Here is a 20,692-nt window from a genome sequence, read left to right as displayed (position 1 = left end):
ACATATGTCTGCACAGGAACTTGCACACAATGTTTATAGCAGCATTATTTAAATAGCCAACAGATGGGAAGATTAACCAAAGGCCCATCAAGAGATGGATGGATAAATTGTGGTAGAAACATGCAACAGAATATCATTCAGTCATAAAAAGGCCTGAAATATTGATACCTGACACAAATTGGATGAAAACATTGTGCTAAGTGAAGAAGTCAGATACAAAGGCCACCTATTGTGTGATTCCATTTATATGAAGTACATTCCCAGAATAATCAAATCCATGGAGACAGAAAGCAGATTATGGGAGGGGAAATGAGGCGAGATAACCTAGTAGGTAGCGGGTGCTGTCCTGGGATGGGGAAAAAGGTTTGAAACTGGAGAGGAATGTTGCACAACACCGAATGCACAAAATGCCCCGGAATTTAAAACGGTTTTGTGTTATGTGAATGCCACCTCAACACATCAGACTCAAAGCCTAACACAAATCCAATCTTCCTTTCTGAGGTTTACGTGCAAACAGCAGGACAAAATCCCAGCTACTTACTCCGGCATGCAAGGCCCTTTACAACGTGCCCTGAACTTGCGCCCATCCCCCCCTCCAACTGCTACCAACCCCCCACACCCCAGGAGCCCTCCTGCTTACGACAAGGTCCCTTCCTTACTCTGCTTTGAGATGCGCTTTCTTATCAGCAGGCACGTGCTGTTCTGCTTCCCCAGCTGGACTGTGAGCCCCTCGGAGGCCCAGACATCATCGAACCCATCTCTGCCTTCCCAGAGTCTAACCCCGAGGCTGACGTTTAGTGGGCACCTAATAAATGTTTGCTGAACTGAACTGAATGTGCTGGAAACACTGGGAAAAATCCCCAGAACCTTACAGGGACTGCGAATGTGCAGTGAAGGGGTGAAATGGGGCAATTCCCTAGAATTAGAAATTCACCCATTTTTGTTAAGAAAACATTAGGATAGATATACTGTCTCATTCCTTTGTCTTTGAGGAAATAGCAAAAATAGAAAAAAAAAGAAAAAAGAGAGAAAAGAATGCAGAAAACAGTACACGCTCTAAAGGTTTGTTTGGGACGAATGAGGGGAAATGAAGTGGGTGACAGAACAGGAAGAGTCGCACCTCAGCCTTGGAGGAAATACCCAGAGCTGATACCAACAGCCAGGGACCTGAGGCCAGCAGAGGCAGGCAACGTGGGGGTCGGCGGCAGAAGGGAAGTCGGCCCAAGTCAGCCGCCTCTCGGGCCCTGGCCGCTCTAGCCAAGGCAGAGCTGAGGACGTTCACCAGGTGTCCGGCGGTCACATGGGATGAGATGGGGAAGCTGAGACAGGGACCGTGGGCTCAGACAGAGCAGGGCGGGGGCCGCCGGAGAAAGCAAGGCAGGATATTTACAGTCAGAGCAATGTAACTACATGCAAGGAAACCCCCTACCAAACCTCTGTGTGAAGCATTCAGCTCTAGAGTCATTCTTCAGTGAGATCAGTTAATACTCCCCAGATAAAAAAAAGTAGCACATGTTTTTATTATGCTAATCATCTGTAATTATGTGTTTCACCTTAGCATGCTAAAGGCCCAGGCCTATGTGCTGTCTCTCCTCCTTCAGACCTGATGAGGTGATATGCAAACTGGGCAACTAATTTAGCATGCAGACCCAGCTGTAAACAACATGGCAAAAGGCAGGAAGGATTCCACCTTAAAGATAAGATTGCATTTTAACACCCAGGAAGTTTAACAAGTAAGATTCTTAACTTACTCTTTAGCAAACAGACAATACCTCAGCCCACCTTGGGGGCTGGGCAGGCGGCCTTTTGTTACGCTCCCAGACCAAGACACCAGTATCCCAGGGAGAAATCAAGGCAGGAAATTCCTTATGTTAGGCTAATTTTTAATATTCAAGAGACCACTTAACAAGTCCACACCCCTAAGCCTTTTACCTGGTTCCCAAATATCCTCAACTACCTATAAATCCCCTAGACAGCGCACCACCCGGGCTCTCTTGTCCCCTCCTGGCTTGCACCAGGAGCTCTGTCTGTCCTCTCACTGTATCTCTCAATAAAAGCCTCCCTGGCTCTCCTACCTGGACTGTTTGCTAAGTTCATTCTTTGACTCCACAAACAAGAACCCCGCATCAAAGCCACTAGCACGACTGAAGTGTGTCCCTGCCTCATCACATCACTGAAGGGTCACCCAGGGCTTCCCCTGAAAGCACCACCCCAGCTTCCCGGCACCGAGGACCACACGCACCGTGAGTTTGGAAGTGGTATCTAGAAGCACCTCTGCCAGTTACAGTGAGAGCGAACACGAAATGCCCTCTATGTGCGGGGAGCTCCAGCCGAAAGTTGAATACTGAAATGAGTAATAAACATTATTTTAACTACAAAAGCTCGTAGCTTACTGGGATAAGCAAACAGTGATAAACTCAGCACTGTCATTCTGACCTACAGACGGCCTTATCTGTACAGTGGGGACCAGGACGTGGAGCTGTCTTGAGCGGCAGCTCTGAATCAGGTAGAGAGTGAAGGGAAGTGGGGCCTGAGGAGGAGGAGGTCTTCTCTTCCTCAGAAAACTGCAGCAGGAGCTCTGAGCTCAGGAGTGGGGGTCTACTGGAGAGTTGTTGGGGGGCAGGGCTGTGAGTCTTGGTTCTCTCCAGCCTCCCACAACACAGAGCACATGGCGGGCATGCCAATCTAAGTTCTCATTGAAGCCAGATCTACCAGGGGTGGCAGGGGTGAAAGCTTTCCCTGGCAGCCCCCTGAAAAATGCAACTTCCATCTAAAGGTAGGAGATCCCACATGGAAAGTGGTACATGGAAACTTGACTCCTAATTTGTCACCAAAGGCAGAAAAAAAAGCTTGACTCCCTGGAGGGGTCCCCAGGAAGGGCTAATTCCTTAATACAGCAATACCTGTGCGCGCCGCACGCAGACTAAGAAAAGGGTCAGAAACCTGCGTTCTTGCGGTGGGATGGGTCTGAAAGTCAAACTCCAGCCCCCACTTGGGAAAGGCGGGGCCATTAGTCATAGAGCCACACGTCCTGATATTTTTCAAGACAATTCGAGTCTCAAATAGCATCTCAGTCGGCATGTTGTTCCCTGAAGTAAGGTCTAGAAAACGGGCATCTTAGTCATGCCCCTGGTGGAAACAGAGATAGGAAGAGATCTACTCCCCAAAAGTGGGGACCTCAGTCAGATAACTCGGTAGTTGACTTGACAGAAAGTTATGCAGAAAATGCACGCGGGCAGATACCAACAGTGTCTACTTCTATGGGGACTCAGGCACCCAAGCCCCTACAGAGCTCAGGTGAGCCAGGCTGGCCCGTGCAGAGCGGACAGGGTCCTTTAGCTCTTTCACTAGGAACACCCAGAGTAAGCCATGCCCGCACTCCAGAGCCAGCCCCCCTGAATCTCACCACGACAGGCTAGGAGGGCCATGGAAAGTTGGACCCAAGGGCGTGTCTAGTATGTTTTAACGAGCATAATGATAAATCTACTCCAGAAAAGGCCATGTGTACCACTGCTGGAAAAGCTCTACTATCTGGAATGCAGTTTCCCTCCTCGGCCAGCCTGTGTCCTTGACACTCCACGGAAGGTGGTGTGAGGCTCTGAGCTCTGAGCTCTCCCTCCCGTTCAGAGAGACACCTCCAGTCATCACAATTCAGTACCTCTACTTACCCAGGGAGGAGTCGGACAGCATTCCTGGGGAGGGAACTCCTTCCCCTGCCCTCTCCCTTCCGGGGCCGGCCGGGAGGGCGAAACTCCACCCTAGGGAATTCCTGACCCTGGGGGTCATAGGCTCTTCTTTAAAAAGCAAATACTCATGGAAACACATCTAAGTCACTTAACTCCTTGCAAATTCTCTTTTTAGCTAGTCGCTCCTCCTCTGTAGAAGAGGCTGGCTCACCAGGAGTTAGGACGGCAGCTGAGGTGGGCGAGGGCGTGCAGGCTGGGGGGCAGGGGGGGGTGGCTCCAAGCACGGTGTGGCTTCCTCACACTGTGACAGCCCAGAGAGGGGACGCAGGAGGTCTGACAAGCCCGCAGTTTGATTCAGCTGTGAGACCAAACCTGACTCTAACATTTTGATAGAGGACTTGATAGGATAATATAAGACAGCTTCTGCTTGTTTGAAGCAACTTCATCTGGGGACCTGCGGTGGGCAGGAATCTAAGCTGGTGCCCAGATACCCTCGTCCTGGCACCAGGCGCGCCCCTCAGTGTGCGGGGACTGCAAATATGGCGAGATATGGCTGTCCCCATCACATTACATGACATGGCATTATCTTGTGGATGTTATCCGAGCTGCCCACGAGTTGGTCTCATCCTGGGAGGCGCTGACCCCGTCAGGTGAGCCTGGAGTGCAGTTTTAAAGCGACAAAGTTTCTCCACCATGTTGTGAGCAGTTTACAGGGACGGGAGGGTGCGTAGCTGCTGAGAGTGGGCCCTGGCCGAGAGCCAGCCAGAAGGCGGGGGCCTCGGCTGTATGACCACACGCCTCTGAATTCTGCTGGCCACACTGTGAGAGAGTGAACACACGGCACATTACGTGCAGCGTTTGTGGTGACTGGTTACGCAGCAAGGGAAAACCAAAACAGGCCCTGTATTGTCCATCTGTGCAGGAGCTGATTTTTGCTGGGAGCTCCAAGCACGCTGACTTACAACTTTCCATGGAAAGGGAAGTTTGATGCAAAACATCAAAAGTACTTAAGCTTTTTTTTTTAGCAACAATAAAACGTTGACTCTTCTCACTTTGAAAACTCAAAAATAGTTGAACAGATTTTCTTTAGAACTTTCCAAAAATAAAGATATTGTGCAGGGCTGAAATCATTCTGGGAAATGTGAATCTGGAAAGGAAAAAAATGCTTAAGCCATGTAAATGGCTCAAAATACACTACATGGTTCTGACCTAGTGGGGCTCTGGAGAAAATCACCCACTGTTCAAAATAGCAGAAATATTTGATCACTCTGATTGCATGCAAGGTACCAGAAGAAGCCGTATGCTTGGGGACGTCACGGTCACTCCAAAGGGTACACTGAGGGCCAAAGACAGAATCATGACGAAGAAGTCATCCTCTCATCCTTACTAAACACAGTTCCAGATTTTACAGACATGCCCGGTGCGGTGTACAGGGGGCACAGTCTTCTTGATGGCTTAAACGGGATTGTGATTACATCAAAACTCACAGGAATATACTTTCTCTTTTTCAAACTCTTCCTGGGCCCACATTGCTTCACCACCAGAATGAATGAATGAATGGCTAATCTCTGGGTCCTTCTCAGCTCTGAGATTCTGTCGCAAGATTCTTGCATTGTTTTACCTACCCAGCTTGTCAGTGTTGGTACCTGAGGCTGCAGAGGAAAATCAGCCCGTACGATGCAAGCATTGGCGAAGGGGAGCTGCTCGCAGTACAGTGTTCCATCAACATCGGTGGCTGCCAAAGCTGGGGTTGCAGAGCCGTCCTAACTAAGCCTGACTTTTCAGAACTTTTTGTCACCTTTCCAGAGCACTGTGCTTGGCTTCTCTTTCATTATATGGAGTAATTCAAGGAAGAAATTGATCCTTTGGAAAGAATCATCTATAATAGGAAAATTCCAAAAAGAGTCATGCTTAACCTTGACCTCTACTTAATATATTCCATTCACGGTTACTTGAAAAGTCCAGCACTATATTGATTCCTGTGCCCTGGTAGGTGTCTCTGCCTCGATGCTTCACCTGCTTTTCAAAGTCAACTTCCTCCAAATTACACATTTTCTTTTTCTTCCCCAGTCAGCCCATCCCTGCCAGATTTCTCTGCTGCTCTCGTTGTCTCAGTCACTCGATCTTCAAGTATTTGAGCCTTTCATTCTTCCTTTTCTCATGCTTCTTATCTGCACAGACAAGATCCTCCCTACTTTTCCTTTTACTTAAGATCAACAAAATGTCAGTGTTGTAAAAGGTGTTGAGACCTTATCTTTCCGATTCACTTAGAAAAGCGTTCTACACCCTTTTCACTCCACTCTCACTGCTTCCATTCTGACTTAAGTGTCTTCCACTGAGCTGTTGCACAATTTCTCCCTGCCTCCACATCCCCTCTCTAATTCATCCTACCTGAACTTGCCTCCCGGCACTCTTCACGTGCATATGCCCCGTGTACTCAGACCCAGGTCCTGGCTGATCAGACTATGGCTTGGAGTTGAGTTGAAAGACTGGAGGTGCCGTCTTAACTCTGAATCCGGACAAGCTCTTTGCCTCCCTGAGCCTCAGCTTTCTCTGCCGTCAGATCAGTGTCACATCCCTACACCCCAACAAAGGCACGGTGAGCTCAGAATTATGTGCAAAGTACACGCAACATTTCACATAAAATGCATGTTATGGGTCAATGGTTTTTCTCCAACCTTTCCCTCTGCTGTTTCACAAAGCAGGGCTGTTCCGCTTATTTCGAAAGTATATTAGAAACCCTCTTTCCTCTGCATAGTTGCTTTCTCTGATCCCTCCAGATGGATTTAGGTTTCTTTTCCTTTTTTCTGTTTGTTGGACTTTTAGATTCCAAATAAATTTCATCTCCCTTGTTAGATGCTCCCCTAAACTCCTGATCTATGATCACAGCCCTTATATCCTGTGACCCTTTGAAATGTCTAAAGTTCTGCACCGCTCATTTGGCACTTAGCTTTTGACAACCTGGACCACTTATCTTTTTACGTATGCTTTGGGTCCCCAATGAAAATATGAATAATTTGGGGGTGGGTGGCCTCTTTGCCAGCCCAGTGTCCTGCACAGACAGACATTCTATAAGCATTGGTTCCTTTAGGGATGATGACAGCAGCTCAGTTAGGAAGCATAATCAGACACTCTCATGTCAGTATGGTGACGCTCTTGATGAATTCTTAACAACATATTGGCAATTACACTTGGAAGCTGACTCCACAGAGCGCTTCACAATTGTTCACCAGTGTTTGTCAAGATATTCTCAGGAGGTGAGTAATAAAGATTGTTACCTGCCATTCTTTTTTTTCTAAACTGAGAAAAAGCAGTGTTTTAAGAGTGATGTTGAGCATATGCAGCACAAACATTGATATGAGAAAGTAAGATAAATTATTTTTCCTGACCCCCATGCCGTGCTTCTCCAGCCATTTTTTTTACTATAGGAAGGCAAAAAGTAACTTATTTAATGGAACTGCTAGTGGTCCTTGAAGATTGGGAGAGTATCTACTCCTCTATTCAAACTGAACCATTTTACCTTAGTACTAAAAAGAGATGGTTTTAGTGTGTCTTGCATGTCATATTTGGGGTTTTTAACTGATTTTTTTCTGATTAAAATAATGCAAATTAAACCCAAAGTAAGTAGAAGGAATAAAATAATAAAGAACAGAAATAATGGAAAATAGATAAAAACAATGAAATCAATAAAATCTCCAGCCAAACTTATCAGGAAATAGATATGACTTGACACCATCAGCAGTGAGAGAGGAAATATCACTGCGGTCCTACAGGCGTTTTAAGTATAATAAGGAAATATAACCAGCCTGACGCCAATCAATGCAGTAACATAGTTAAAATGGAAAAAAATGTCTTGAATAAAGCAAACTAGCTAACTTGAGAGCAAAAAAGATAACATAAATAGCCTTTTACCTATGAAGGAAACTGAACTGATAATTGAAAATCTTCCCCAAAAGAAAACTGCAGGCTCATACGATTTCATGGTTTGATTCTGCCAAACATTGAAGAAATAATGTCAACTTTACACAAACTGTTACAGACAATAAAAGAGGGAACACGTCTCAACTCATTTTAAGAGGCCAATATTACCTTAAAAGCAAAACCAGAAAAATATACTGAGAAAGAAAACTACAGATTGGTACCCTTCATAACATAGATGGAAAAATCTTTAACATTTTGGCCCATAAAACTGTTAAACACATTTAAAAGACAACACATCATGAAAAATGGAATTTAGTTCAGGAATGCAAGGTTACTTTAATATTCAAAAAGTAGTAAATGTGATTTACCATGTTAATAAGTAAAAAAAAGATAAGACAAATAAAAGATCACCTCAACAATTACAGAAAACATGTTTGATAAAATCCAACACCCACACATGATTTTAAAAAATGAAGAGGCAACATCCTCAGCATGATAAAAAGGCACATACAAAACCCTTATCTCAGTCAATATGCAAAAGCTCACTTGAAATAAGGTATAGATATAAATGTCAGAGATCAAACTATAAAATTTCTAGAAGAAGATAAAGGAGAAAATTTGGTAATTTGGAGTTAGGCAAAGATTTCTGAAACAGGACGCAAAAAGCATGAACTATAAGAAGAAAATTGGTAAGTTGATTTCCTCCAAAGGGCAAAGTTTCCCTCTTGAAAGGATACTGTTAAAATGAAAAGTCACAGACTTGGGGAAATATTTGCCAAAGACATATTCAATAAATAAATTTACATGTCCAGAATATATAAAGAGTACTTAAAGTGTAAGAACAAGACAACCCAATAAATGGGGCATGGGGCAGGGTGGGGAAAAAGATCTGAATATACTTTTCACCAAAGAAGATATACAGCTTGCATATGTGTGTGAAAACATGCTCAACATTGTTAGTATGAAAAATAATATCATTACCACTTTGAACCCATCAGAATGGCTAAAACTAAACAATAATTCCAAGTGTTGACAGGACGTGGAACCAGAATGCTCACACATCACAAAAGGTACCAGCGCCGCTTTGAAGAAAGATTTTCGTTCTTCCTTATAAAGTTAACACCAAATAATCTACTAATTGGACATGAAAAATATGTCCAAGGACCTCTACGCAAATATTCATAGTGGTTATTCATGATAGTAAGAAACCTGAAACAACCCCAGTGTCCAAAAACTGGCAAATGGAAAACGAAATTGGATGTCTGTGCAATGGGATACACGGAGGAGCAAAGTCCGGAGAATCCCCAAAGCCTTATGCCAGACACGGAAGCCCACACGGCATAGATTCTGTTCACACGAAATGTTAGGAAAGGCAAACCACAGGGCAGAAAGCGGAACGCAGCTGCGAGGGGCCTGGGAGTCAGGGAGGGAGTGCAAAGGGCACAAGGAAACCCTTGAGGCAACCGAAATACTCTGCACCCCGAGGGCGGTAGTAGTTATGGGTATAAACCAAACATCCGTCAAAACTCATCAACGTGTACATTTAAATTAGTGAATTGTACTGTATATAAATTATATCTCCATAAAGCTCCTAAAAGCAAGACACACAGATGACAGATAGCTTTGCTGTATTTCCCTTCTCTTACTTTTCTATATGATTTTAAAAGCTAAAAAATACATACACCTTATTTTCTATTTACTAAGTTAATTTCAAACAATAAACGTGTCCCATGATAAACATTTAATTCTATTTATAAACATGCCACTCTTAAATAATCATTCCCCTATTGGTGGAAATGTATATTGTTTTCAATTTTTCTCTATATTGTCTCTGAATAATACCCCCAAATACTTTGTGAATATACTCATGCAATTTTTGGATTTTTTTTCCTTATGAAAGATTTTTTCAAAGACAAAATTATTAGACCGAAAGATAAGAACAGTTTGAGGCTCTTAAATGCACTGTTAAACTGATTTCCGGGAAGCGTGCACCGATTTTCTCTCAATGGTAGTATATGAAAGGACCCGTTTGCCGCACTCCTGAATGTCATTGTTAACTGCCGTTGGAAAGATTTGCATGAGCTGCTCCACCTCAGCTTGGCCCTGGGCTCTGACTCTGCTCTGTACTCGGTGCTCGAAGAGCCGTCGAGATAACTCACCTCCAGTGGGCAGGTCCGCTCCATCCATCGCGGGGGAGGTGAGATGCCTGCAGGACCCTGGCTCCTGGGAGGGGCTCCTCCCGCGTCCTCTTCCCCGGACCCCCAGCCCACGCCCCCTGTGCTTCACTCTGCCCGGCTAGTTGCCTGTCGGTGACTGTTGCATCCTCAGGGTTCATGTCACCTCCTCTGCTTCAGGCTTCCGCCTGGCACCCCAGAGCCCATCTAAGCTCTTAGGTACAGCGCCTCAATTCCCCTGGGGGCTCAGCCGCACGGCGTGATCTTCCTCCACGGAGCACAGCTGGGCCTCCCCACCCCTCCTCGCAGGTCTCCTGCATCTCGCTCAACAGGCACCTTGTGCCCAGCTGCAAGCAATGATCACCTGAACACAGAGACGCAGGTAATGCCCAAGAGATGGGGCTAGGCTGGGTCAGATTTCAGCCTTCTTCCCCAGTCCCTTCCTGCAGGGCCCCACCATCCCCTCCTCCTCCTGCCAGGGGAGCCCTGGCCAGGTCCCGAGCCGGTTCCGCCTGAGCTCCGTCTGGCCCCGGCTGGCTCTGGAGCTGGTGTGGGACGGGGCAGTTTGCTTCTTCTCACTCGGCCCGTAGGAGTCAACACAGGCGTCGTCTCCTCCGGACCAGAGCTCCCAAGGCTGGCTTCGCAACCCCCTGTCACGTGCGTTCCACAAGTACGGCCCCTAGTGTTTGGGATACACGTCCCACCGGTGGTATACAAGTCCCACTCGATTGCAACCGTCCGGTCAAAAGGCCATGTACCACCACCACCCCTGAGATGTGAGGAGGCCGGGCAGCAGCTGGCAGCGTGCGTGGTCCCTGCATTTCAGGGCAGTCTCCTTGCTTCCACGCTTGTCTTCCCACAGTCTTCTCTTCACGCTGCAGCCATGCCGATCTTTTAAAACCACAATCATTCTTTCTCTTTGAGTTGCTTTCTCTTTCTCTCTAATTTCATTTCCGGGTGAGGAGCTCGTGCCACGCTTTGCCACAGTGGCTACCGACGTTTTGTTTCTTTTGGCTGCTGGTTTTATGGCCCGTCACTTGTTTTTATTTTTTGTCTGTATAACTACAAGCTCACAGACTTTCAAAATATGTTCAGTGAGTCAATCAAACAGAGTATGGTTTTAGTTCCCAGGGTGCCCATCGAGCAGCAGCGGAAGTCCCCTCAGACTGCTCCTGGCAGTGCGTGTGACGCTGCCCCATTTTTTATTATAGATTCTTGGCTTACTGACAGCACCGGGCGTACCATTATTTTGTTCATTTCCAGCCTCAGACTTGGAGTCAGCCCTTCCTCCACTAGCCCCAGTTCCTCTTCGCTGTGCAATGTTGTTTAGAGACCCCAATCTGGGCGTCTGGATATTCCCTGTCCCCTGACTTGTCACTGCATTAGGACTGTAGAGCGGACAAAAATGAGGGACTATGCATTTATCTTCCCTGTCCTGTACGACTACCTTTCAGGATAATCAAAAAAGTCCTTGTTGATAAGGTAATGTTTTCCTTTCAAGAAGCATTATAGTTGTTAAATGTAGAAGGTTTAATAAAATTGGAACTTCACCATTTAAAACCACTAATGAAATCATTGGTTCGGGCAGTGACCATCAGCAGACGCGAAAGCCGTTAAGAAGGGATGGTGGAGCCGTGCAGTGGGCGGACCAGTCTTCCCCATGTGAACCCCCTGATCCATTTTCACACGTCTCTGAATGAGGCAACCAGAGCGTATGTGCCTCACGCTGGAATGCAGTAAGAAATACACGGCACCGCTTATGAAACATCCTTGCCAAAAAATGTTAAACCTGAGTTTAGTCAAGATTAAGGTCTAATCTTTAGTTTGCAGGGCAGTAGGAGAACAAATAAACAAATGTAGGACAACCAACCTGGTTTACTCACCATATCAAGGAGCAGAAAATAGGGGAGGGCAGAGACGGTCTGTGGCAAATTAAAAGGGACGTAAAAGGCATTGCAATCCAATGCAATGATTGGACCTCATTTGGGTCCTGATTCAAATAAGGTGATTATAAAAGTCTTTTTTTTTTTTGAGATAATTGTGGAAATGTTAGGCACACTTAGAATTAGATGTTATTAATGAATTTTTGAGAAGGGAGGAACTGGTGATGGCCATCTTTAGAACTAACATACCATGATTTGGAATTACAACCAACTTTAATGAGATGTATTCCTAAAATGTTATTTTTCTTAATTTTGGCCATTTTAGTCATGAAAGGTATTTGCATTTATGGGGGTAAAGCAGGCCTGTGTGAAAAAGCACTGTGAATGCAGTGCTGAGCCCCCCGCCAGTTCTGCGAAGAGTTTGAACCGAAGGCTAAAATAGGATTAGGAAATGATGTGCGTTTCCTTTGCCCCCAGCTTTCCTAAATGGCCCTCACTGTGTGAGTGTTAGAGAGCTGGTAATGCCAGGTACCCACTTCTCAACTTCTCTCTTGAACTCCTTTGACTTTTTAATTGTCATTTTGATCTATAAGAAGCTTAACTTCAGAAAACAAGTTACTTTAAGAATGTTAATTCCTATGAAACAAGACTCTATTTTAACTTAACATTACTTTGACTATGGTTAGGAGGTAAGCATTTATTGGCTGACTCAGCAACACAGTGTTTTTACAGTGATAGGATTATGTACTATTCAATATTATCTACGTTTCATTTAGGAGTGAATTTTCCAGTAGCCTTTGAAGCCTGACCCTGTGATGTGGAGCACTGCTATTATTGACTTTTTAGAGTCGTGCCTTCAGAGGGAAGTAAAGAAGCCAGCGCCCACTGTACGAGGGCACAGCAGTATCTGGATGCAGGGCTGGCCTAGGACGGACTGTGCCACAGCTGGGCAGGGTTAATGTAACTTGTGTAAAGGGTTAATTGCAAATTGTAAATGGCCACAACTGCTTTCTAAAAGAAGCGACATGATTCCGTATCAGTGATTCTTCATAGTGTTCCCTTCCCTTTACAGGGGCCAGAGGGGAAATAAGAGGGGAAAATTTCAGTCCCTGCAGCCCCTTGATAGCACAGACATATGAGGGTTTGGCCCCACGACAGGCAAGGAAGCCGCCCCAATGCCCTACAGGCCCCCCCACCTCTGGACGGTGCCCGCCCTCCCCTCAGGCTTCATTTCATCATCACTTCCAACCATTCCACTAGGCTCCTCTCTTCTGCACCCTAGGGTGGAGAGCTGAACAATGGGGGAGCACGGAAATATTAAATAGCATCACTTTTTGTAGGGACCTTAAGTTAGCCAACTGCACAAAGGCGAGCATGTTCTTTTGAAGGGGTCGGTTGCCCTCTTCAGAGTAGACTCTGAAATCACTGTTTGAAAAAAGCAAGTTTATAACCAGTTCGGTTACTACCTTCTTTGCCATTGAACAAAATGCACTCAAGTAAAGGAAAACTGGAAAGAACTGAAAATTTCCATCTGTGCCTCCTCTGCATAGCCCCATGTTTCTTCAGAGGCTAGACAATCTGGGTCAGGCTCCGGAGGCCTCTGGGCTGAGCTGCCGGCTCATCTTTTGCCAGCTGCCCCGGGCTCCGCATCTCCTGCCACACCCCCAGCCCCCGGCTCTTCTCTCTGCACCTGGGTCCTATTCAGCCTTCAAAAAGGCCCAGTCTTCCGTCACCCCGATGAGTGACCCCAGCCTTTGCCAGCATCCTCACCGTGAAGTGATTATTCCCTCCTCTGTGTTCCAGGAGCCAAAGCCGTTCATGCCATTCATGCCATTCCCGAGTCGCTGGGCAGGAGGACCCTGTGGAGCGAGGGTCTCAGCTCCTGACCTCGGCGATGGCCGCAGCTTTATGGTTCCCAGCTCAGCTCCAAGGCTGTGCCCACGAGACTGTATCTGATCCCGTGTGGAAGCAAGGATCCCAAAGTGGCTGCACCTTCCAAGCCACTGGACCCATCCTGTTTCTCTGGCTGCTACAAAATAAACTTTGTCCGGCAAACCGCCAACCCCGTTGCCTAAGGCGAGGATACAGGAGGGCTTCAGCAACCCACGTTCCATCAGTTCTACTTTTTGTTAAATCCATTCCTGAATATTACCAAAACTGAGCTCTTAAAACCCTAGTGTACGTGACATAACTGTTTGTAAGCCTGAATAGTTTGAGCATAACTTGAGTCAGATGAGAAGACTCGTTCACGAGACCCTAGTGCTGGAAGAGAAGTTGGAGATTTATACACCAAATCTCTGTTTTAATGTACGGGGGTGCTGAGGCTCAGACAGAGTTCAGAATTCACCCCAAGGCCCAAAGGGATGTGGTGACGGAGCCGGGACTCAGAGGCAGGGGTCCTGTTTGCAGTCACCTTTCTCAACTGGAGAACCTCCTGCAAATGTGTTCCCGCTCTTCTCCTTTAACACAGGATTGTTGGCAAGATCTTGACGTTGCTCCCAAACCTCTTCCCCTTTCTTTGCTCCACCACAGGTCCTGACAAAGAGCATAAAGGAGTCCAGGAGGTAGTGGGATGAAGGGGGAACAGACTCCGGCGTCACCCTGTGCACCTCTGCCCCCTCCTCTGCAGGCCAAACGGATTAACTGTGATGATGCAAAAAGCCGTACGCGCATAGCAGGTCAACAAAAAGTGGTCTGGTTTTCCTTCTCCAACACCATGAGCCACTAGAGTTGGAAAAAAAAACCCAGCCGTGACAAAAATAAGAATGTTAACATTAACAAAGATGCCAACCCAAAGCCCCCATTATCCCCCCCACCAGTTGTGAAAGTGAGGTGGAAAAACGTGGGGCACGGAGCTTCTGGTATGAAAAATAATAATGATGGCTAACATAAAAATGTGCATTAATAGTAACATAAAAAACCGGAAAATCTAGCCTAGAGACTTGTTTATTGTTTGGCACTAGTCTTGCTTATGACACTGTAAACTGAGAATGGAAACGCCTCAGCGCGGACAGCTCTATGTGCTGAATATAGATTTTCCGACGCTGGAGTCTCCATTGGAAGTTACCTGTCTGAACGTGATGCCTGAAGGGGCAGGACTGATACATTTTATCATTTGTGAGTTCACCCTTTGAAGCAGAGTTTAAGAGATGGAAAATGAGACTTAGAAGCTAACGGAATGAAGAGTCTTGAATAACAAGAAAGCTGCATCTCTGGGACTCCAGATTATTCCAGTGAATCAAGCTGACAATTTTTCATATTTCTGATTTATCCTCATCTTGCTCTTCGCTGACAAGAAAATTCTTGCCATAGGCAAACTTAAGAATATTGGGTTTTCATTTGCATAGTAATTAGATAGACTGGAATGACTAAGCTGTACATTTCTAGAGAGAAAAAGAATATACAAAGTTTCCAAACATGGAGAGAGGGAATCATAGTGATTTTGAGTTTCTGCTTGGTGCCCGGTACTCAGGAGGCACCTGGGAGCGCATGGGCTCTGAGCCATCAGGTCACTGACCCTTCGCAGAGGGAGGTGCAGAGCCCGGCTGGGTCAGGCCACGGGGATGCCGCCGGGGCAAAGGAAGTGCGTTCAGGGTCAGAGTCAAAGGGCCGGGGTCAGGGCCCAGGTTCTCACCCACCGTGTTTAGAGTTTGGTCAAGACACACCACTTTCTGGGTTTACTTTCTTCATCCACAGGATGAGAATGCTGGCGCCCACCTCAGAGGGTGTTATGAGGGTCGTGAGCCCCTGTGATCTGCAAAAGTGATTTTTAAGCGGCCCAAAGCCACCACAGATGTGCTTAGGGTAATGATGGTCGCTGTCGCCGGTGCCAACCTGCTCTGGCACTGCCCGGGGAGGCACCAGGCCCTGGGGGTCAGAGCCGGCGCGGACCTGTGATGGTGGGTGTCCTCGGGACCCAGCGGAGCTCCGGCCCTGAATAAATCCGGTCTCGGGGACTTAGTTTTTCTGAGGTACCTAGCGGGGTCCTCCAGAGCTTCACAAGCCCAAAGACGTCTGCAGACTTTAGAAGGTGACCCTCCGGGGTCTGACAGAGCGGGGTTGATGGAACCTCGCCCACGGGGTGTGAGGAGTCAGATTCCGCCCTCAGTGCGGATGAGCCGAGGGGCCCTAGACCCACAGCTCGCCCTCAGCACAGTCCAGCAGCGGGACTGGGGCCTGGCTCTGAATCTGGGCTTCTTCCCCACTGCGTTCGTTCTCGTCGACTCATTCAGACTCAGAGGAACAGCCCGAGAGCACAGATAATGACCAAACATTAAGCAGGAAGCCCACGGATACAGGGGCAGGCGTGACCTTGGGGAACTGCCTCGTCTGGAAAATGAGTTGTAACGATACCAGTTTCATAGATTATTGTGAGGATAATAGGTGACAAGTTCTTAGCAGAGCAGTAGGTGCTCAACACGTAATGCCACCATCAGCATTCTACCTGCTGTAAACCCAGAGTGCGACCACCTGTGCCTCCCCTGTGCAGGGAGCCCCCAAACCAGCGGGAGCTTCCCGGGGACCAGTCTGACGTAACTTGGGGGGCTCCTGCTGACGGTCAATCCGCCCCCTCCCACTTTGCCCAGAGTTGGAAGCCATCCTAACATGAGAGGAAGAGGCTGGATTCGAGGGGGGCGGGGAGGTGGGACCCTCACTGGGAGCGTCTGAGCCTGAGCCGGGTGGCCTCATCTACACACGGGGACGTTAACACCCATTCTTTTTAACTCTGCGGTTCTCAAAGCGGTCAGCTTTAATAGAAAGTGTGTGATACGCCGTTTATTGCTATGTAAATTCAAAGCAAAGAGAGGGAACGAGTGGTTTTCTGCTGTGCCAATAAGCCGGCCTCTCACCTAAGTGGCTTTTTACTGCCCTGGAGGATTTGGTCTCAGGCATAACGAGTTAACATTCTGTTAATTACCTGATCTCACGGCCATGAACTTGAGTGTTTGCTCACCTCTGACACGGAAAACGCGGTCCTTCCCTCAGAACAGGAGACCTTTTCTAAATAAATGACGAAAGTCTTCTCAATAGCTTCTTGTTCCTTTGACACAGGAGCCCAGCGTCAGGATTATCTCGGGGCCCTGCGGGCCGGCTCCCCGCGTTGTGTGCTGTCCTCATAACTTATCCTTGGGTTTCATGTTTCTCACAAAGGGGTCAGAGCTCTAGGCAAATATTACTCATCAAACTGGTTTGATGATGTCCTAAATTTAGTTTTTCCTTTCTTCCGTGGCCCAGTCACATGTATTCTCAGGACACCCACAGAGGCTGTCAGGGCCCTGGGCAGGGGGCCCCACGGGGGCTCTCGGAGGGTCCTTCGGGGCTGCCTGCACTGTCTTCTGTCTTTGCCGTAGCTCCTTCTGTTGCCATGGTGACCTCAAGGCGTCCTGGAGCGGCTCTGCTGCATCTCTGCCGGGAGCGCCAGTGTGCGGAGACCTGCAGGGCAGGGCCCAGGAGCCTGCATCGGGTAGGCGCGGCCGGGGCTCACTGCTGCCTGCAGTTGCCCCAGGTCCAGCCTGAGCCCGCGGTCGGTGTGGGCCTCTCGCTCTCCCAGAGCTTCCTCGCCCAGCCCGCACTCGATGCCGGGAGACATGGTAACAGCCCTCAGAGCAGCTGCCCTTTCAGACACTGGCATCGTCACATTCCCCCTTCCAGGGGCGACGGACACTGGCTGTCTAGCCACGCCACACACACCAAAGGTTCTCTGCTGGTACTTCTTGCTCCCCCCGCAACTAAGGGTCAGTTGGAGGCCTGGGAGCACAAGCGCCTCTGACACCAGTAATAGGGCCGCTTCAGAAGAAACAGCAGTAGGTGGCTCTCTTAGCACAAATCAATGTGCTAATACTTAATCCGCTAAAAATAAATATTTGCCAACTGTGGCTGAGATACACCTTGCCTAATCCTCCCCCACCTCATTTGTCAATATTTCATTGATGAACTTTTTCTGACTCAAAAGACATTCTTGCCTGTGCTTTGGTTTTCAGTAAGGAAAACACAGTGTGGTAGAAACGAGTTCCGTAAACACAGCAGCACGATGCACTTTACGGGGGGCCCCCGAGATAGCGCAGGGAGGCAGACCTGAGTCTGCGGGGGTTTTATGCCTCTTTTCTTTTCTTTTCTGACTTTATCTGCTTTCAGTAATTAAGCAGAATTTCTGCAGTAATTAAACAGAATTTCTAGGCGTCTAGGTTACATGAAGGGCGATGGTAAAAGCAACACTTGAGCGGGAAAGGTTTGCTGATTAAAACAGCCAGGTGACGGCACAGCCTCACGCAGAATGTGATGAAGCCAGTGTATCTGACGAAGGACTGTTGCCCCCCGACAACTGCACACCCCTTAAAGCCAAATAATGACAGCAAAGACACAATAGGAAGCCTGGGCCTTATAGCAGCAGACTCGGAGGTTCTAGTCCTGGCTCGGCCACTTTCTGTCATGTGACTTGGGGCAGGTTATTAAACATCTCTGCGTTACTTTCTTCATCTGTAAACATGAGTATTCGTGGTATCTTTCTCTCAAGATGGTTTTGAGGATATGTCTTTATATAGATACATATAGATACACACTACATGTAAATACATACATGCATATATATAAACACACACATATATATATGTATACACACACACACAAATAATAGTAGTACTCAATAAAGGTTGGTTATTGTTACTATTGCTAAAAATGGTTGAGGGCACACTAGGCACCAGCACAGTGCTAAGCATTTTACATGCATAAGCTCGGCTACTCCTGAGAGCCATCTTAAGATGTAAGTAGTATTGCTGGACTGTTTTGAAAGATGATGACTTGCCTGAGGTCACACAGTTAATAAGCAACGGAAGTACCATTGGAGCTCAGGGCTTACCAGACTCTACTAGTCACCTGCCCTGTTGGATGCTAGAAGAACACATTGCCCAGGCTGCTAGGTGCAAGAAGCCAGCCATTGTTTTCTATGTTGTTGAGTCATAAGAGTGTACATATGGACATGACATGCATATGCTAAAAAATCTAAAATGTTTAGCTGTGTCCACCTCCCACTTACTCATTCAGAAATATTCTTCATTGAGAGCCTGCTTTATGCTAGACTCCATGTGAGTTCTGTAGGATTCAGGGATGATTGAGACAACACCATCTTGTTGGGAATGTCTGCCTTTGGGAGCATTTCAATTTGTGGCAGGACAATAGGAGTATTAAAAACAATTACACAAAACCCCAGCTAACATCATACTCAATGGCAAAAAGCTGAAAGCTTTTCCTCTAAGATCAGGAACAAGACAAGGATACCTAGTCTAACCATTTTTATTCAACATAGTACTGGAGGTCCAAGCCACAGCAATCAGACAAGAAAAAGAAACAAAAGGCATCCAAATCAGTAAGAAAGAAGTAAAACCTCACTATTTATAGATAACATGATATATATATAGAAAATCCTAACGACTCTACCAAAACAGTATGAGAACTAATAAAAGAATGCAGAAAAGTTTCAGGATACCAAATCAATGTATAGAAATCTGTTGCATTCTTATATAATAATGAAATAGCAGAAAGAGAAATTAAGAAAATAATTCATTTACAATTTCATCAAAAAGAATAAAATACTTAGGAATAAACCTAACAAATGCAGTGAAAGACCTGTACTTTGAAAAGTATAAGACACTGATGAAAAAAGTTGGAGAAGACACAAATTGAAGTCTATCCCAGGCTCATGGATAGGAAGAATTCATGTTGTCAAAATGGATATACTGCCCAAAGCAATTTACAGATTCAATGCAATCCCTATCAAAATACCAATGCATTTTTCAATGAACTAGAGAAAATATTTCTAAAATCTATATGAAATCACAAAAGACCCCAAATAGCCAAAGCAATCTTAAGAAGAAAAAAACTAGGGGTATCACACTCCCTGATTTCAAGCTATAATACAAAGCTATAGAGATTAAAACAGTATGGTACTGGCAAAAGAACAGATCCATAGATCAATGGAACCAAATAGAGAGCCCAGAAATAAACCCAAGCATACATAGTCAATTATACAATGGAGCCATGAATATACAGTGGAGGAAAGACAGTCTCTTGAACAACTGGTGTTGGCAAAACTGGACAGCTATATGAAAGAGAATGAAACTGGAGTACTATCTGACCTATACAAAAGTAAAATCCCACATGGATTAAAGATCTAAATATGACATGAAACTATAAAACTCTTAGAAGAAAAATTTCTTGAACATAAGCATGAGCAATTGATTTCTGGATACATCTCCCAGGGCAAGGGAAACAAAAGCAAAAACAAACAAGTGGGACTTTACATCAAACTGAAAAACTTCTGTATTGCCAATGAAACCATCAACAAAACAAAAAAGGCAACCTATGGTATGGAAGAATATATTTGGAAATGATCTATCCAAAAAGGGGCTAACACCCAAAATACATAAAGAACTCATATGACTCAATATGAAAAAAAAACAAATAAAGAAATTAAAAAATGGGCAGAGGAACTGAATAGACATTTTTCCAAAGAAGAAATAAATATGGCCAACATATGCTTGAAAAGTTATTCCACATCACTGATCATTAGGGAAATGCAAATCAGAACCACAATGAGATATCATCTCACACCAATCAGAAAGACCACTATCTGAAATACAAGAAATTCCAAGTGTTGGTGAGGATGCAGAGAAAAGGGATCCTCCTACAATGTTGTGGGAATGTAAACTGGTGCAGCCAGTATGGAAAACAGGATGGAGGTTCCTCAAAAAACTGAAAATAGAAATACCATTTGACCAAGCAATTCCACTACTGGGAATTTACCTGAGGAAAACAGAATCTCTGATTCAAAAAGACATATGCACCCCTATGTTTATCGCTGCATTATTTACAATAGCCAAGATATGGAAGCAACCTAAGTGTCCGTCAACAGATGAATGGATAAAGATGTGGTCCATATACACAATGGAATATTATTCAGCCATAAAAAAACAAAGAAATCTTGCCATTTGCAACAAAATGGATGATCCTAGAGGGTATTATGCTAAGTGAA

General features: G+C 46.0%; 1 long non-coding RNA gene across 1 annotated transcript in view; it reads right to left on the bottom strand.

Moving 5' to 3' along the window:
- The window catches only part of LOC118919954 (uncharacterized), a 69,541-nt gene extending 59,309 nt beyond the window's left edge, over positions 1-10,232 (bottom strand). The window contains exon 1 of the long non-coding RNA XR_005027737.2: positions 9,767-10,232. This is a non-coding gene — a long non-coding RNA (uncharacterized LOC118919954). The remainder of the gene's footprint in view (positions 1-9,766) is intronic.
- Positions 10,233-20,692: the final 10,460 nt, after the last annotated feature.

Source organism: Manis pentadactyla, chromosome 19 (assembly GCF_030020395.1).
Source record: "Manis pentadactyla isolate mManPen7 chromosome 19, mManPen7.hap1, whole genome shotgun sequence".
In the NCBI taxonomy this organism is placed as follows: Eukaryota; Metazoa; Chordata; class Mammalia; order Pholidota; family Manidae; genus Manis; species Manis pentadactyla.
This window is presented reverse-complemented; position numbering and strand designations above follow the sequence as displayed.